The following is a 21147-nucleotide window of genomic DNA, read 5'->3' on the forward strand; positions in this document are numbered from 1 at the left end:
TAAGCCACGCTCAATTAGCATGTACACCAGACATGTGACGACCAACTGTTTGTTAAATAAAGAATGTTTTTACATAATCGTAAGTCATGTGTCAAGATGAGACGACTGTATTGTTATTTCATTATAAGTTAACCTCGTATATGAAGTGTTGCTTTTCTTAACTTGATCTTATCAGCAGCTGAATTATCTAAAGATGAATGATCAGAGTAGATTTCATAAACGTCATATATTTCAATATTACAATTACGCAATAGGTATCTTAAACATACAGATGGAATGATCGCAATATCCAAGAAAACTAGTATAATTTTGTTCATGTTAGAACTACGCATTCTCATTCCGTCAAACGCACAGAATCACGATTCCCGAACACCTATACTATTTAGACATACATTGATCACAAGAGATATGGAATTATGAAAACCGGACAAACAAGAGCCAATATGCCTATCTGAATGTCGTATCTTTCAATCGAGCACGTCTGAGATATCGATGACAAAGATGGCTAACACATGTGATTTGAATGCACAACTTATAGCGTCTTGTAGGAGACATGACGTCATCATACTGAATGCATCATAATAACCATCATCCATTGTGTTGCCTGTTGGTTTAGATTCCCAAATTCCACATCATCTTGAGATTGTGTCACCACTTCTGAAGTATTTTCCTCGTGTACGAATATTCCCTTGTAATCCTTAACGAATTGTCTTCTCACAAACCTTAATGAAAAGGCACCTTCTTTGTGTCAGATTGAATGCAAAATATACTGAATTCATACAATGACTCCATGTTGGACAACGAATACACAACACATGTAATCCACACGTGGGCTATACACATGATTGTAACGTTTGCCGTCGTCGCGTAACGACGTTTACTTTTCCAGCTGACATTGCAACCACTTCGCCAACGACTTCACCACATGATAGCACAGACATTACCAACAACTTCAACTTGTCTGTGTCAAACAAGACCTACATTTAATGCAGACCCGTGGGTAATGACCGCGGGTCAGTACAGGTCATTCTATCCCTGACCATGCATAGACGAGGAAGTCATTTAGAGAAAACTCTCTTGGTACTTGTGTGGTCACACATCGAGATTCGGTTGTAGGCAACGCCAGACATTAATTGTTGGCCATGCATATTCTGTACACTACAAATACTGTTTGAACCTTTGTATGACAATACAGAATATTCTTTGTCGAAGACGAGTGTGTCATCAAACTGTTACATTCTGATACAGTGGATCTGGAATCATGATCAGGTAGATGTATTTTCATTAATTCCTTTATTTGAATTAGAATATGCTAGGACACTCACTGCCATCAATGCATTTTAGCAATCAATTCATATAATGTAACTGCTATCATTCCTTTCACGCCCAATGGAATCTCTTTCGGTGGATAATCTAGGTAAGGTATTCCCTGTGGTTGACATTTCAAATGTATTTATATTCTTTAGTTTAAGAACCTAACTCCAATGGGAGATTTGTCTGCGAAATGACCATGTAAATATACTACATCATAAATAGTATCGACGAAACATGCATTACAGCTTACAAGAAATTACAGGTTGGTACACCCATATTAGTCTATACTAACGGCATTAAATATCAAAAGTGTAAACTTGTCCCTGTTTCTAGCAGATATTTCTTCCTTTAAAAAAATAGCTATATCCGCTTGCATTTACTGTCAAATATATTGAGATGAATACTTTTTCCATACAACTTTTTCGACTCCTAAACATATTTAGTGTTTTTAATGCATTCTTAATTCAACTATTTCATATTAATTTACTTCACTTAAATTTAGAATTAACAACTGCTGTAATGGGTTTACACCATGATTGGTATAATCTAGTCAACTGCTGTATTTAAATCCACTGTGTTAAGCTGCTTTTGATGTCAAAGTATTGTTGTGTCATAAAGGATGATAGTATCTAGAAGAGATAGACAATACTGGGTCTTATAAATGAATTTTGATAGTCTGTATAACACCAGTTAAAGAATATTTTATCACTCTTTCTGTCATACCGGTGCAATTGATAGATGGGTTTACATTTTCAAATATTGATAATCTTTCCATATTTCACCTCACTGTTTACTAAAGAAATTCACAGGGCAGTTGGAGGCCAGGGCATTACGTTATATCTGGACTTACAAAGGAGAGTTACAATGCTGTATAAACACGAGGGATGACGGCAAGCGGCAGGGAGCCAGTTATCGCCCCAGTCGAGGGGCTTGTATGCACGGGGGTGTAGGGTGGGTCATTGCTCGGTGTGCGAGCGTGTTGCTCCGGGTGTAAACAGGCTGTCGAGGAGGCTCGGGTGGGCATGAGGGCAGGTGTGAGGGTGCACGTTTGTCAGTATGGTGTGGACATTGGAATTTCAATGTAAACGAAACCTTTTCAACCCAGACGATCTTGGTGTGCAAAAAACTCCTGGTTATGTTTTGGTGATTAATTGGTGGTATTTTGAAGCATATGTGTGTGATCGGATGTGGGTATTGACTTTCGGTTATGCGGGCATCTGACGTAAGGGTTTATACTGCTTAGTCCAGTTTATCGGGGTCGAGCCTGTATGGCTCTATACAGTAGACGAAAAATAATATACCCCAATATACCCTGTACCCCATAATACTGCACCTTCTCAATACCTGTGCCCCACAATACCCCACCTTCAAATACCTGTATCCCACAATACCCCACCTTCTCAATACCTGTGCCCCCACAATGCCCCCAGCTTCTCAATATATGTACCCTACAATACCCATCTTCTCAATACCTGTGCCCCCACAATGCCCCCAGCTTCTCAATACCTGTACCCTACAATACCCCATCTTCTCAATACCTGTAACCCCCCAAATAACCCACCTTTAACACCCCTCTTCTTCACAATACCCCGGTATCAGGTGACACAGATGGTCTTTGATCTAGTTGACGTGTATATAATCAGTGATCTTTTGATGAGTAGATTAACTCGTAAATCCCATAATCTGTATTAATCAAATCGAAGCTGGATCCAGCTTATGGTATACACCGGCATCATAGATGCTATAATACGTAATGCATTATTACGTGAATATACTTAGCAATAATAATAACATGTTCACGTGAGGTTTAGACTCAACACTTGAAGGCTTCAGCTTCTTTAAAGAGCTAAAATCCCTGGAATTAGTTTGCGACTTCACAGATATTCTACTATCTGACTGCCCCTAGATCGCAAGAGCATTATCGAGCAGAATAACGGCCATAGTGAGCTACGTGCTGACTATGGGAATCCAGCAACTTTGCCCACAGGAACTTTGCCCACAGGAACTTTAACACAACACTTTTTACAGGGGGAGGAACTTTGCCCACAATAATAATACAACATCATATAAATGATATGATATTATTGTATTAAACTACTAAGAAATAACATATAATATACCACACTGATAGTTGAAAATGAACTATTTCTTATAATTTCCATCTTGCAATGCTATGTAAATCTGTAAACAACCATTGGACGTCTTTAATCAGGATTCCGTTATACCCCGGTGTTTAATATACAAATGTATTTACAACGCCATTGTCTCTGGATGTGCAGTATAACCCCGTTGTGTCGAATTTTCATGTGTTGAACTAATGGCTGTCTCGGAGTACGAGCGTCCTTTCGTATGTTTTCTTAACTTTGGGTTGTGTCGAACTTCGGATAACTCGAAGTATATAGTAAGTAAGTAAATATTTTATTTTCGTGTCACGCAGTATACATACATATAGACATACAAACAGGACAGATTAAAATATATACCACCCGGCCAGTAGGCCTATGAGACACGAGGTGTCATTAGGTTCATAAAATAAAATATTATACCAATATATATAAGTAGGTCCCTTCAACTTCGACACAACGGGGTTTGACTTTACGTCTTAATCAATTACCCGATTACCTGCGTGTTAACCATGAACGCATTATAAACGCTCATTTTAGCCTTTCAACTGATTACAGAAATCGTCCTTATAATGTCCAACGTAGACACATATTTCAACGGTACCAAAACACTATTATATGCAACTGTGCCGTCGCAGATTCATACATTATTGATGGAAATTTATATAAAGTGTATCATACTTGGTGAAGTTTAAGCATGCATATTTTAAACAGATAGTTTTACTTCATGTGAAGAAAGTTGCTGCTTCGTACCGTTAATGCTCTGTAATAAATCTACAATTAAGACGGATAATCTTTGCTCTGAAAGATAATATACAGATTTGAGACAATTTCCCTATCACAAACCACACTGCAGAGATATTGACAATACTGACATTGCGAAAATAGGGACTAGAGGAAATAAAGATAAGGTGTTTTAAGGGTTGTCTGGGGTTGATAATTTTTCAGAGAGATAATAAACACATAAATGAAAATAAGGGTATTTCTGATCTATTGCATTTGTGTTTGGTCGCTATGATAATGATGCAAATAGTTTCTTCAACGTCATCTGAGATGTCATGTAAGTAATTAAGTCAATTTCATAGACCTTCTGAAAGCAGTTTGCATGTATATACAGCTAAATACACGTTATAACACGAACCCACGCGTTGCACTAACACAGACACGCAGCACACTCCTACACCGACGATGCCGCGTGTGTTGTCTCAGATGCCGTTCCTGCTAGAAGGATGCTTGATAGGTAGGAGTAGATCTCTCATTACCCCCAAGCCCCCTCCCCGCGTGGACCTTGAGTAGCCCCTGACACCCTGTTGTCCATGCTCGGCTGACCACATCGGGCACCTGTATTTAGAACAGCTGGACACCTCGCCAGACCAACCAACCATCTAAATCTACTGTAATTCATGCTTGTAAACCTGCGACCTATTTCGTTCCAGTGCATACAATATGATGGGATGGGCGAAGGCTTGGAATAAAGGTTCTTATAGTTTCTCGTTTCTTTAACACTTACTGTATTTCCCTTCATAAACAAAACTATACCCTACTTTTAGCGTTTAATATATATCAATAGAGGTTGTATAAACAAATCCTAAGAAAAATACAGTTTATTTGAATGACGCAATAACTTCAATCGATTTACCTGGTATCACTAATACCTTTGACAGTGATTCCTAACCACGTGTTTGATATAATGGGAATCGTACAATAGACACTGCCAGAGCGGCAGTATGTTGCTCATATGGACAAAGTCTTGTCCCTTTTAAAGTCATCCAATAACTGATGTATAACAGTCAAGTATCCAGTAAAAGGATTATTGTTTAAGCTATGCCTGGAGAATGAGAATAGGAATGTTATATAAGAATAGGAATAGGTTCTGAACATAATATTTAATATATTACGAATAAAGATTTAATTATAATCTATAAAGCGGTAACACATACATGACTGTTTCATTCATTTTCTGTTTTTCATGTAGGGCATGTCAAATGGCCGGTATGACTCTTGTTCACAAGTACCTGTTTACCAAAGATTAATATATAGGTATTTAGGTACAACACAAATTAAGAGCACCAAAGTGCTAAGTTATAGATGAAAAGTATATGACTAAAGTACAGGCGGAACCAATCAAAGTGCCAGGATGTAAGTAAAAAATATATGAATTTAACACATACAATACAGGTATATCTGGAGATCCTAATAGGAAAGCTATACTATTAGTACATACAGTAGAATTTAGTATATATTTTCCACGTCTGTAATCTTTAGATAGATGTGTGTGTGTGCGCGCGTGCCTGCGTGTGTGTGTGTTTGTGTGTGAGACTGTCAACATAATGTATCAGAATATCTACAGAAGACCATCTGGCCTCACTGAACGTTGAATTTGCCGCAAGGTATAGTTTCAAAAGTTTACAATTGTACGCCGAATCAGTTCAAATGTTTACTCAAATAAAAAAAAAGAAGATAAATATATACCCATGGCAATATTGTTTCTACACACACATGTGCACGAAGCACGAACGGTCGCAGAGACAGACAGACACAGAAACACAGACAGACACACGCACGCACATGCATGCATACACACATAAATACATAAACATGCATGCACACATAAATACATATACACACATTCTCTCTCACACACACACACACACACACACACACACACACACACACACACACACACATACATACATACATACATACATACATACATACATACATACATACATACATTATGTGTTGTGCCAGATATCAAGATACTATGGAGTAAGTGTACATTGAACACTTGTCACAATCATATACTATTCCAGCTGGATGTTAGACACGTGACTGCAATAAGACAGATATTACATAACCCACAAACACTGGATACCACACAAGAATGCTATATACATTGTTTATATACAACACATATTATATGACATTTTAGAAATACTTAACATCAAAACACACCAAACGTATAGAAATATAGAATCAATATGTATAAAATAAAAAGGTTCTATTTAGTTCGAAGATATTAACCCAACACTATTCATCCTCTCAGTAAAACCTTCCAGATAATAGTTGTATGTCGAATTAATAATACTTTCAGTGTAATAAGCCCGAGCCAATCAATAATTTATCTCAAACCCTTCAAAGTTACGTGAATTAAACGTTACAGTATGAAACCATTAACACAACAATTCCCCGATAAGAAGGATCAGGAACATATTCAAGCAATCATGACTCAATCACTTCAAGACTAAACCGTAGCGCATCCCAACACTAGATAGCTTATAAAACATTCTTAAAGAGGGAACAATCCCTTGTATGAAATCCCTCCGTTATCTGAAGACAATCAGGCGATATAAATGTTCCCGGGGCCTGTTAAACAGCGAGGTTGTCGCTCGGAGAGGCGAATACAACAGGGAAACGATTAAGCCAAGCAGTGAGACAAGTAACTGTCCGTCGTCAGAAATCTCACTGATGTCTAGAGCCTTGAAGATAAGAATATCAGTATTGGAGAGGTGCTAAATAGAACACAAACATTGTAACGACTTGAGGGGTTTCAGAGGTAAGCGATATGTCTGCAGCTAAATCTCAGCCCGTAGACGGTGAACAAACAAGTTTGATTGTAGCTGATTCACGGTAAACGTTAATACGCTAAACAGGGACGAATAGCATTGGGCGTGCAGGTGATCGATGTATTGCACAGAAGCACATTGCCTCCTGAATCATAGGAAAATGGAGTATTCTTTGTGAAGAAAGTACAGATACCACGAAACTTTGTTAATCCGAATCGCCTTGTTGAGTGAGTGAGTGAGTGGGTTTAGTTTTACGCCGCTTTTAGCAATATTCCAGCAATACTCCAGAAATGGGATTTACACATTGCACCCATGTGAGGAATCGAACCCGGGTCTTGGGCGTGACGAGCGGACGCTTTAACCACTTGGCTACCCCACCGTCTTGTAAATAATTGGTCATTGTTACAAAGTACTTCTTTGATTGGCAATTTAGAAGTTGGGACGTACAATATTAAACAATCTTTATGGGTAACAACTTCTTTTATTTCGTGAGTGCGACGTTCGATACAGATTCTTGTACGGTAGTGATTTAACCTCAAAAGCTATGACGTTCAGATAAACGAGATTCTATTAAACCAATATAAAAGTACAATGGGTACAGTCAAAGATTCTCTCTCTCTCTCTCTCTCTCTCTCTCTCTCTCTCTCTCTCTCTCTCTCTCTCTCTCTCTCTCTCTCTCTCTCTCTCTCTCTCTCTCTCTCTCTCTCTCTCTCTCTCTCTCTCTCTCTCTCTCTCTCTCTCTCTCTCTCTCTCTCTCTCTCTCATTTGTATAAATAGTCCTTTGTGTACTTGGATTGTGAAGTTACTTATCGAAAGCTTTAGATAGCGTCAACTCGGAGAGTTGTGGCACCCGTCACAAACCACAAATATACAAATATACAGAGGTTGCATCCAGTGTAAGTAAGTCAAAGTTTCTTGCTTGGTATAACATTTAACGTCCATATGGGCATATGCAGCTTTAGGGTCCATGTATAGGCATGTACAACTTTAGGGTCCATGTATAGGCATGTACAACTTTAGGGTCCACGTATAGGCATATACAACTTTAGGGTCCACGTATAGGAATATACAGCTTTAGGGTCCACGTATAGGCATATACAACTTTAGGATCCACGTATAGGCATATACAACTTTAGGGTCCACGTATAGGAATATACAGCTTTAGGGTCCACGTATAGGCATATACAACTTTAGGGTCCACGTATAGGCATATACAACTTTAGGGTCCATGTATAGGCATATACAACTTTAGGGTCCACGTATAGGCATATACAACTTTAGGGTCCACGTATAGGCATATACAACTTTAGGGTCCACGTATAGGCATATACAACTTTAGGGTCCACGTATAGGCATATACAACTTTAGGATCCACGTATAGGCATATACAACTTTAGGGTCCACGTATAGGCAGGAATATACAGCTTTAGGGTCCACGTATAGGCATATACAACTTTAGGGTCCAATGTATAGGCATATACAACTTTAGGGTCCACGTGTATAGGCATATACAACTTTAGGGTCCACGTATAGGCATATACAACTTTTAGGGTCCACGTATAGGCATATACAACTTTAGGGTCCACGTATAGGCATATACAACTTTAGGGTCCACGTATAGGCATATACAACTTTAGGATCCACGTATAGGCATATACAACTTTAGGGTCCACGTATAGGCATATACAACTTTAGGATCCACGTATAGGCATATACAACTTTAGGATCCACGTATAGGAATATACAGCTTTAGGATCCACGTATAGGCATATACAACTTTAGGGTCCACGTATAGGAATATACAGCTTTTAGGGTCCACGTATAGGCATATACAACTTTAGGGTCCACGTATAGGAATATACAGCTTTAGGGTCCACGTATAGGCATATACAACTTTAGGGTCCACGTATAGGAATATACAGCTTTAGGGTCCACGTATAGGAATATACAACTTTAGGGTCCACGTATAGGAATATACAGCTTTAGGGTCCACGTATAGGAATATACAACTTTCAGGGTCCACGTATAGGCATATACAGCTTTAGGATCCACGTATAGGCATATACAACTTTAGGGTCCACGTATAGGCATATACAACTTTAGGATCCACGTATAGGCATATACAACTTTAGGGTCCACGTATAGGCATATACAACTTTAGGATCCACGTATAGGCATATACAACTTTAGGGTCCACGTATAGGCATATACAGCTTTAGGATCCACGTATAGGCATATACAACTTTAGGATCCACGTATAGGCATATACAACTTTAGGATCCACGTATAGGCATATACAACTTTAGGATCCACGTATAGGCATATACAGCTTTAGGATCCACGTATAGGCATATACAGCTTTAGGGTCCACGTATAGGCATATACAACTTTAGGATCCACGTATAGGCATATACAACTTTAGGGTCCACGTATATGCATATACAACTTTAGGATCCACGTATATGCATATACAACTTTAGGGTCCATGTATAGGCATATACAACTTTAGGGTCCATGTATAGGCATATACAACTTTAGGGTCCACGTATAGGCATATACAACTTTTAAGGATCCATGTATTGTATATGCATATACAACTTTCAGGATCCATGTATTTTATATGCATATACAACTTTAGGGTCCATGTATAGGCATATACAACTTTAGGATCCATATATATGCATATACAACTTTCAGGGTCCACGTATAGGCATATACATCTTTTAAGGATCCATGTATTGTATATGCATATACAACTTTCAGGGTCCACGTATAAGCATATTCAACTTTTAGGATCCACGTACATGCATATACAACTTTTAGGATCCGTGTTTAAGTATACATTGTTTACGACTTTCAACTTTTAGGATCCACGTATGGGCATATACAACTTTTAGGATCCGTGTTTAGGTATATACGACTTTCGGGGTCCATGTATAGGCATATGCGACCGATACGGACTGACTTATTTTCACAAAACAACACATTGTGTTAAAGCATGATTAAGAAGTGGTATCAATAGGTATCTCTGCTAAAACAATAGTCCACTGTACGATTTCGATTGGTTCATGAGCATGTGGTTATGAATCACTACCAAATGGCGATGGTACCAGATACATGTGTATTAGCAAAACGTTCAGCATATTCAACTCCATCGGTGGTATTCGGCACAAACACACGCAAAGGCAAGGCAATTAGTCACCTGTAAAACAGCATGGGAACATGTGACAAAAGTCAAACTAGGGAATTCAATCTGACAATTTTAGTCAGTGATGTCAAAGTTGTAAATGTTCTCCACCTTAAAACCCTTTGAAGATTTACTGATGCCTATATGTTGCAACCGTGATCAAGCAACTATGGAGAAAGCTTTGCATGAGTCTCTTATAAATCATCGTAGGAATCATCCTGTGACTCAAAACCCGTGGCAAGTCGCGCTGATCGGCTGAAATATTGTTCTACATTACGTAAAGGAGACAACTGAAAGGTTGAAGGCATCCATTGTGTCATGTACAATCTTGTGTGGATTATTGTTTCATTCGGAATTCGTATGTGAAGGCAGTCTTGATATTGCTGGCAAATTGCTGGAATACTGCTTAGAGCGGAGTCAAACCCAGCCCACTCACTCATGTACAAGGCCTTCCAATATCGGCCCTGTTAAGTCATTCCATTATGGTAGACATTAAAAGGGGGATGTACTAAATATGACACATTGACATGTCAAAATGATGTGATAGCATCTTGTGCCATTACCTCTATAAGGAGGCACTCACTGGTACTTTTTAATGAGAATTGTTTGAGTGACCGGTGCTTCCTTTAAAACAGGCCAGATGTTTCCTTTGAGGGGACACCTGGTGTCACCACTAATGTTCACTGATGCATTGACATACGTTTCATGGCTATTTCGCCTTCTACGCCTCATCTGTTTCGGATGATACAGTCTTGCGACACCTGTATTCATATATTTTTTTTTATAGAATCCTGTTTCGAATGTAGACTTTGAGCTTCTCTTGGTACTGATTCAACATCTGGAACAGGGTTCAGTGATACAATATTAATCAAAAACAAAATTGTCAACAACTATTCCAGAATAATTTGCGAATATGAAAATACCCACTCGCGAACACATCCAAACTAATGAATCTCTATAAAATAATGTCCATTTCAGTACAGCACTGAGTCACTCCTACGTGTCTTAACCTTCCTATATGCATACCTTGGTGTTCGCAAAACATGTGTCAAATCTATTTGTTATCTAGTAACGTTTAAATGTGCAATTTATCTTTCATGTTGTCGAGAAAGGGCATTTGAGGAGAGAAACACCACATAGTTCATGTTAGATGATCAACCGTCTCTGAAGTAGCCTTAGTAACTGTACACGTAGGTTACTCTCACGCCAAGGGCTGTACTCAGATCCACATGGCATTGTTCAAATGCACTGCTTCATTGCTAACACGAACCCCAACAGTAAGTAATGCAATTCTGTGCACACAATGTTCACGTTTGGCGCAAGTTAAACCTAATACTTTAAATATTTGGCTTTTTGTTTGAAATTTCAAAGCAGTTTTCGAATTCGAGTCTCAAAACATGCTATTTAAATGCCCCAGTGGCTTAATTTTGAAAGAATGAAATTACAGCCTATGTCGTCACACCATAAGGAAACCATGCGTCACCACAAAGCATGTTATTTTAAACACCCTCATTTCAGTTTGGGTAAATGGTTTAGTTTGCTATCCCACCGCGAGTCGTGTTGAGCGGGTATGTCTGAGCATAGCAAGTGCCCCTACTCCATGTTATGGTAAGATGGTATCGCGCTATGACACACTTCATCGCTCGACCCCCTCACCCGACACTCTATAGTCAGGAGTGCGCTCTCTTGGAAGTAAGTGATATTCGGTGACATCAGTCAAGGACGTGGACGCCAATTGTGGACGTACATTATGGGGTATTTCATTTAGTTTTCAGTAAAAAACGAAAGTTAAGAGTGTTGTGAGAAAGTTGTAAAAACGTTTGTAGAAAGGGTATATGCTGGAACTACATTTTCTTTCTTGTCTGCGGTAAGAACGACTTGTACATGGTCCATTATGGGATTTATTTTCAATGTACAAAACTGAAAGTTAAAAAGGGTTTGTATTTGAAAATTCAAAACATACAAAAAAGTGTTAAAAACAAGACGAGATTTTATTATTTTTGGCGGAATGACATGATAATTATGTTTCGGGACGCATTATATTTAATATTAAAATTTAAAATAAAATTAATAAAGATGTGAAAACGGGTTTACGTTGGGACTTTCATTATATTCTTTTCTTTTTTTTGTTACGAAATATTTCTGGAACATTTAGTTTCCTTAAGAACATTTTGGAAGAGATGTGTGTTATACGCGTACTTTAATTTTTTTGTCAAATAGAGAATATCTTTCAATCGCACGAACGAGTTTATTTACCTGCTTCCTGTAAGCCACCATCCCAGGGTGAACCAATTACCTAGTGTCACTCTTGTTCACATTCCGAGAATGATTCAAAGATGTATTCATTGGCTCTCACTCAATGAATGGACAACGTTAATTACAAGTCATTTGTTAATTTGCCCCTGTCTTCTACTTCATTGTTTGACAACATTCCAGCTAAGACAGAAGCATGCTAAGTATTGACGTTTTCGTCAGATGGTATGTTGGGGGATGGGTGTAACGTCTTAGGTACTATGTAGAGAAGTTGTTGGTTTAAAACTGCTATCTGAGCCCGCGGTCACGGCGTAGTGGGCGACATTACTCGCCCAGTGTGTTCAGGGGTGGCCGTACGTGACATAGAATCTTCGTAGAACATTAGCCTCCTCTAGACGAACATATTCAATTATCAAATTCCAAATACCACTCTCACGGGGACAAAACTTAACCCCTATCTATACCACCCCCATGTCCCCTTACGCCTCCCCCATAACCCACGACCCTCCCCTACCTCATCCACACCCATCTCCTCGGCTACAGGTCGTTCCGCTTTGATGGACCTTCTGACCCTACATCGATTCTCAACTGACCGGTGGTTTTAAAGAAGTGACCGATTTTCGCCTGTAGTGTTAAAGGACTATTACAGCAAAAGCAAGTGGGGGACCATCTTAGACCGTTCGCATTACTCTGCATCAATGTGTTAACACACAGATCGTTAATCCGGACATGTTAACAGGACAAGTTCACAAGTTTCACTGCATATAAATGTTTTTCACTTATTTTTAATCTCAAAATCATAAAATATAATTCCAGCTATATCAAGGTCGGTGACCAAGATTTGGCCGAATTGTACCTAATGTTTGTTCAGGGCTACAACATACAAGGACTCACCAACGTTTTCAAAGCGTTTTATGCTATACATTTTGAGAGCAGCATTTTTAAGACTGAACTAAAATTATCACTTTTGTAATTCGCTATTTTCTCTTGTACCATCTGTTTCTGTATTATTGTCAGGCGACCACTTGACGTGCCTTTGCATGTGTTTGTGACGAGTACCACAGATGATGGAGGATACGCTCATGTTTTCGCGCACACCTGGTGCCATCACAGTATTACAGCGATTCATAAACACAAGCGTATGAAATAGTCGGAAACATACAACGAACTCTACTTTTAGTAGATTTCTTGCTACGGGAATCGAACCTTTGTTTTAGACGAAACAAGCCACTAGGCAACCCCACCAAACCATGTTGCCCAAAGATACAGTACATAAATCCACAAGCATTTCATTTTTGTGGATGAAAACATTCAGATACGAAAATCTATAAATATAATACCAGCTATAGATAAATGAAATGAAATTAAACATTTAATATTTGTTTAAAATAGAAGACCTAGGCCAAGGAAGAATACTCTTCGATCTTGGAATATGGATTGACCATATGTATTAACTACGTCATTGTCTTGAACTTAACAGCAAGAACTACCAAGGGAACAATCTACGGGTAGGTGTTCATGTACCCGGCAGGAAAACATAAAGTTGAAACTTCTACGGCAATATAAACATTAGACAAGGAGGAGGGTTATGTGTAAGTGTGAAAGTGCATGAGTGCATGTATCTACGTCGTGTATCGTAGTGCGTGTGAGTGGATATTGGGAAGTACATATATACATGTCAACAAAACAAACTAAACATACCATCACACAAAGTCACAAACAGCTAGTTCCTCACAGTCATACGCCGTCACACAGTCACACGCTTCCACACATAGTGTCACACACAGCCAGTCCCTCACAGTCATACGCCGTCACACAGTCACACGCTTCCACACATAGTGTCACACACAGCCAGTTCCTCACAGTCATACGCCGTCACACAGTCACACGCTTCCACACATAGTGTCACACACAGGTAGTTCCTCAGTCATGCGCTTCCACACATAGTGTCACACACACACAGCTAGTTCCTCAAAGTCATACACCGTCACAGTCACACGCTTCCACACATAGTCCCCCACACACTCATACACAGCAACACACCCGCATACAGTAACATCCAACTACACCGCCACACACAACTTCATAACGCTGTATATGACACACATACTCACACACAGTCACATAGAGCCACAAATAGTTAATCACATACCGTCACACACAGTCACAAATCGTCAGACACCGATCCACACTGTCACAAAGTCACACACTATGTCACACACAACATGACATACGTGGCGACAGCGTCACAGTCGACGCACCTGTCACGCGGTCCACCTACGGCACGTCACACTTAGCTCTCTGACGGCAATTAACTTGCCCCGAGCGTCATCGTAAGCTGAGAACATTTACACCAAACTGTAAATGAATCCGATTACATCTATTTATCTGAAACGCAAGTAAAGATAGCGGCCATCTGCTAGCCAATATGTGTGTACAATACCTGTAGCATCACTGCCACACAACCAGATGGTGGACCACAGTTGATGTCAAACTTCCACATTTACACCTCTTTGATAAAACCACTCGTCAATTACGGATAGCTGTTTGGAATATTTGTACATTACATATACAGGTGTTAATGCTGTGGGATAAAACCTGACCGAATAAACAGATAAACAAATGATATTAATGAAGAAATATGTACGTCAATCCCGGTTTCTCGAGGTTAACCACTAACCACGCCCTTACTCTAGCTAACGTTATCGTATTAACGTTATCGCAATATGGATGTAAAACATATTCATATTATTCACATTGCACATCTGTATCGATTTATTGTGCATATTTAAATATCTTTTTCAGAATCCTTCGCTCTTGATGTGTTGAGTTCATAAACGTGAAATACGTTTACATAAATCCCTCAATTTGAGATATTTTGTATATGAAAGTGAAAGTAGAAAGTTTACACATCACTCTATCACTGAAAGTACGATACATATGGAAGAGAAACATTGACCTCTCCATGTCGACTGAAAGTACGATACATATAGAAGAGAAACATTGACCTCTCCATGTCGACTGAAAGTACGATACATATAGAAGAGAAACATTGACCTCTCCATGTCGACTGAAAGTACGATACATATAGAAGAGACACATTGACCTCTCCATGTCGACTGAAAGTACGATACATATAGAAGAGACACATTGACCTCTCCATGTCGACTGAAAGTACGATACATATAGAAGAGACACATTGACCTCTCCATGTCGACTGAACCACAAGGTCAACCGCATATTAAATGTACAGATCGGCCCTCAACGAGTTCCCGCTTACACATCGGATCTTACAATTCTGTGAGGAAAAATGAGCATAACTTAAAAATATACTATCAATATTACGAGACACCAAGAAGGTACTTCCTACATTGCAGTGGAGACTCGAACCTGGGCATCAGCGTTACGACGAACGAACGCTTTCACCACTAGGCTACGGTTTCATTGAAGTACATGGAAAAGAACAACATGTAGCTTTACATGGGCATTGTACGTACAAAACAAAGTATACATAAGCAAAAACAAACAAACAACAAAAACGAGTCCCTAAATCACGAAAGATGTTTTCAAATATAGCGTGATTTGGATTTGCTATGAATAAAGGCTTCAGGCCAAAAGACACCCACGATGAGTGTATTAACAGTGCCGCATATCGACTGTAACACACCTTCTCATGTTTCTGAGTGAGTGAGTGAGTGAGTTTAGTTTTACGCCACACTCAGCAATATTCCAGCCATGTGGCGGCGGTCTGTAAGTAATCGAGTCTGGACTAGACAATCCAGTGATCAACAGCACGAGCATCGATCTGCGCAATGGGGAACCGATGACATGTGTCAACCGAGCCAGCGAGCCTGACCACCCGTTAGTCGCCTCTTACGACAAGCGTGGGTTACTGAAGGCGCATTCTAACCCGGACCTTCACGGGTTCATGTTTCTGTACATTATCTAGAGATATATAGGAGAAACTTGTGTAATACACCGAGAGGCGAAAGAAAGTATACCTAGTCTGTCGTTGATGTAACTGACAAATGGACGAAGTATTGTTGAATTAGAGTGCCTATTTAACCATCACTCATTCCTGCAACAGCCTGTAAGAAGTAATATGCGAAACTTTGTGTGAAACATTTTGGGGGAGAGAACTATATTTGCAAACTCATGACCCCTACGATGTTTGAAATGTAAATTTGTGGCCCAAAAGGCAAATGTAATAATTTTAAAACATAAGATATCTAAAATATCCATCATCAGTTATGCATCATGTATGGTTTATTGTATTATTTTAACATTCTTAAAATGAAAATCTATGTAAAAAATGAAAAGTACCTAGTCATTGTTTGATTGCTGAATAAGCATAGTTTATTTTTGGGTAATATCCTAACCTAAGATATTTTCAAAAGAAAATCAAACATATGATAAAATCAAGTGAGAGATATAGTTTCTATCACTCCTCACGTTTCATTCTGTTTTCAGATTACATTTTGATACGATCAATAAAGTATACCCCGAATGTGATTTACGTCCTCTAGGGCCTTCTAAACGGGGAATATCGTTCATATGCAAGTAGATTTTTAATTATAACCCAACAAACGTATCTGGTTATGCAAAACCGTCAAATAAATAGAAGCGACAAAACCCTTTCCACACCTATAAGAAATCTCTGCCAAAAGCAGAGTCGATTGTACAACTATGTATATCATGAGCAGATATTTGTTTCAGCAGTACTACAGCTGTAGAATGTTGTCTGTAAACAAACTGGCTCTGAACCAGACAATCCAGTGATTGTGACCATGCGATACAATGGCAGGGCATATGTTTATGAATCACTACGAAATAGTGCTGATACCAGATGTTCGCGAAAAGGTGAGCGCGAAAGACTTTAGGATCCAAGGCAGCTTTTGTCATTGCATATTGCCTGTTGTCTCCGTTTGTTGACATCGTCTCCTAGTGAAGGAACTGAGGAGTGAAGCCTAATAAGCAAAGAACATGTTTCGACCTGTCGGCGATTTCTCATGGTGTCAAAATATACATCTATGGTTTTATGTAAATTTAAAAAAAATAAGGATCGTCATCTAATATTTAATTAGGAGGGTGTCACAGCCTGATTTTTGTAGGTACAGCCAGACAAGGTCAAATCGGTCACATTGGCCATAAAGATCGGAAACATACAATCTATGAAAGTCTTCTCGAATCGTCGTCTGGGAAACAATGAAAACCAGAGAGCTTACCCTTATTGACTATGTCCATAATGTGATTCTGACGACATGCCATTAAAATACTTTTATTAAAGTAAATAATACCCTTTGGGGCAAGGAAAAAAATAAGCCATAATATTTTTAGAAACAAAACAGCTCAGTAGGCAACCATTTTGACGTATTTCCGACATTTAGATATAGAATTAAAATCTTCTCGGAACTGAATAAGGAATAGCAAATTCATAAATATCAGCTAGACAAAGCTGAAACTAAGTTCATCTGCCCCCACTGTACCACTGTTGAAGATGTGGGAACAGTTTACATCCAGGAAACTACTTAGCCCATTGCAGTGACACTTTACACGAATGCTAACAAAGAATTTATAAGCAGATTACTCTGTCCTCTGATACCAACAAGACGATGCTATACAGCCACACATTCTTTGTAACATCCCATTAGGCGAACGATTGACTGGCCTCTGTATGTGTTTATGATGGATGCCCCGGTTGGGCAGGATACACTCACGTTTTCGAGAACACTTGGCATCATCACTATTTCAAGTGAGTCATGCTTATGACATGGCATGGAATCTGACAAACGGCTCAGCTCTCGTGGATGACGAAGGCTTTTGTCGCTTTCATTTCTATAATGTCCAAATATTTCACTACATTTGGCCGACTAAACAGCCAAATAACGGTGAAAATAGACCAAAATGTAGCAATATATCACTGAACATCAATGATAATACCACGTGTCAGCGAAGGGGAAAGCATGTCCTACCCTGCCAGAAACACCCACAACTGACACAATTTGCATAACTGGTTCGTGTTTGTGCATATAGCATTAAGTAAGACTGACAGAAAAGTCTGATTTCCTTCAGCAGCAACAAGCCCCGCCAGTTGTGACAGAATGGTTGTATCAAACAGCAATAGAAGACCTCTGCTACACTCATTGTAAAATGTAGTCAGACATTTTAATTTGTACAACACAACCGTCCAACTAACAATTTTGTGAAATACTTTGACAATTCATGTAATAACTTGATGTATCACATTTCGTATGGATGCATAGAATTATTGTCAAATATTCACCACACAATTTCTGTATTCAAACCCGTAGTCATTGGCATTTAACTATAAAGGTATAAAGAACTGAACCGAAAAGAACATATTACAGAGTAAAAATGTTAATATCATCAGTGATGTATGTCTATTTTTAGACCATATATGTTGATAAGAAACACAGTTCTTAATTAAATACATTACATGTGCTCTAATTACCCATCAATTTATGTATATGTATTTTGGGCTGGAGGCCTGTTACTGAAATAAAATTCTGTCTATTCTAGACGTAAGAAGCGACTTAATAGATTTTGATGGCACACACGCGCACGCACGCATGCACACACATATGGTGACCTCCGCCGTGACATTACTCACGTACTTAACGTTGTTTTGTTTGTTTCGAACCGATCATCTGAAAGCTTGGATGGACACATGACCTAAGTTCAACGAAGTATTGCGTTAGTGTGTACTTAACCCATTTCCACATGTCATAGTTACCAGTGTTTCTTGAAGCAGAAACCAGGATTCGATTCTCCACAACGGAGCAGGAGGGGGCACAAAAAGATAATGATAGTTAACGGCAGTGAATACCCAGTCTCGTGTACCTGCCAAAACCAATCGACCTAAAAGATAAATAGTGGCGAAAATTGTATCAATTGATTACTGAAAATCAGTGATGACACCAGGTGTTCACGAAAAGGGTACCTGACACCACATAGCAGAACTCATGCCATACGCTGGTGGCGTGCAAACAATCGGATCTCGACCAGACAATCAAGAGACCATTTCCGGTGTTCCCCACAGATATGACCCACATATTACTATGAGCCATACAACGCACTCAACATTCACTTTTTCAAATAACTTGGGATTGATCCTATAGAGTTTCAAACAAACCCTTGCTTATAACACACGGACGGCTAATAAGGACTGCTGTTTAAACCGGTGTCAGATTTCAACAGATTTACCTGTTGACGAGCAGCCTCAAATCGTAACAGCAAACGTGCAAATTCAAATAATTAAATGTCACCATTACGTATTGCCAGGTTAGAAATCGCATCATTTTTGGTTCAGTTAAAGGGGACCTACACTCGGGTAAATGACAGTCCCAGCATGCTTTGATTCCAGCCATTAATAGTCTACTTTTTCAGTCAGCTGGCCATCATGGTATCAAGGAAGCAGTAGATAATTGCGCTCATAACGTAGAAACAATGTCTAAAGTGTACAGATAACTAACAATAGATTCTAGTTCTATACAAGGAACGAGCAGAATATGCTTAAGGATATAGTACTTTCGGTATTAAGTGGATAAACCAAGCACTGGTATGCTCTTAGTCAGTACACTGTGTCAGAGTGGAGTAACAATATTAAACACACGCGCACACACATTTTCTCTTTCACACGCACGCACACATTCTGTCTCCCTCTCTCACACAAACACACACTCACTCTCTCGTTCACACGCACACATACACACACTTCTCTATATAAACGGAATTATCTCGAACGCAACGTTAAACCCCCTTTAACGATAACTATCTGGTCAGGTGGCTCTGCCAAGGCAATATGGACGGCACATAATGACTTAACGAAATAACTTACATCATTACAAGAGGCATACGAAGGTTGAACCAATTCGCAACATCACGCCACATCGTTCCCTGAATTGATGGCCTTAGGACCACAAAGACGATTCAAACATGTGCAGTTTGTGTGCACATTTAGCTAAATCGTTTGTAATCAATTATTCAAATAATTATGTAATGTGACAAGCCAGATCAACCATACCAGGGACAAGATGGAAATGTGGTGCATCCCTCGTCAAACGACAAATGCAACATGAAGGTACTTGTGTAGCGACAAGTAAACATCAAACTTGCATATACGAAACAGCACAGAGGTACGATTAGCACAGTTGGAGTGAGTGAGTATGGTTTTACGCCGCTTTTAGCAATATTCCAGCAATTACACGGCGGGGAAAACCAGAAATGGACTTCACACATTGTACCCATGTGGGGAATCGAACCTGGGTCTTTGGCGTGACGAGCGAACACTTTAACCACTAAACTATACCACCGGCCCAGCACTGCTGGTACTATGTCTCTTTTAGTGTCGCAGATTGTGATAAAGATATACTCAACTCAGTGACAGTTTATCTTTATCATATAAGTAGCAAAGCACTAAGACAGGATCCCAACACATGCACCAATAGAAATGTCACTCAATCGACACAAGGAGTCTTGAGATCCCTTCTGTTTCTTTATAGTTTTCTGAACACAAATGACAAATATTGCAATTGTAGATCATTTAGGAAGTAAACGTAATGAAGACTTTCTGAAGATTAGAACACATATTTCAATTTGGAACCGACAAGGCTTTGAAACGTACACGTGGGCCAATAAGTACTCTTCATTTTCATGACAGAAAACCTGTTATTGAGTCAACTTC

This window comes from Haliotis rubra, unplaced genomic scaffold (assembly GCF_003918875.1).
Source record: "Haliotis rubra isolate DU_JTF1 unplaced genomic scaffold, ASM391887v1 Scf312, whole genome shotgun sequence".
In the NCBI taxonomy this organism is placed as follows: domain Eukaryota; kingdom Metazoa; phylum Mollusca; class Gastropoda; order Lepetellida; family Haliotidae; genus Haliotis; species Haliotis rubra.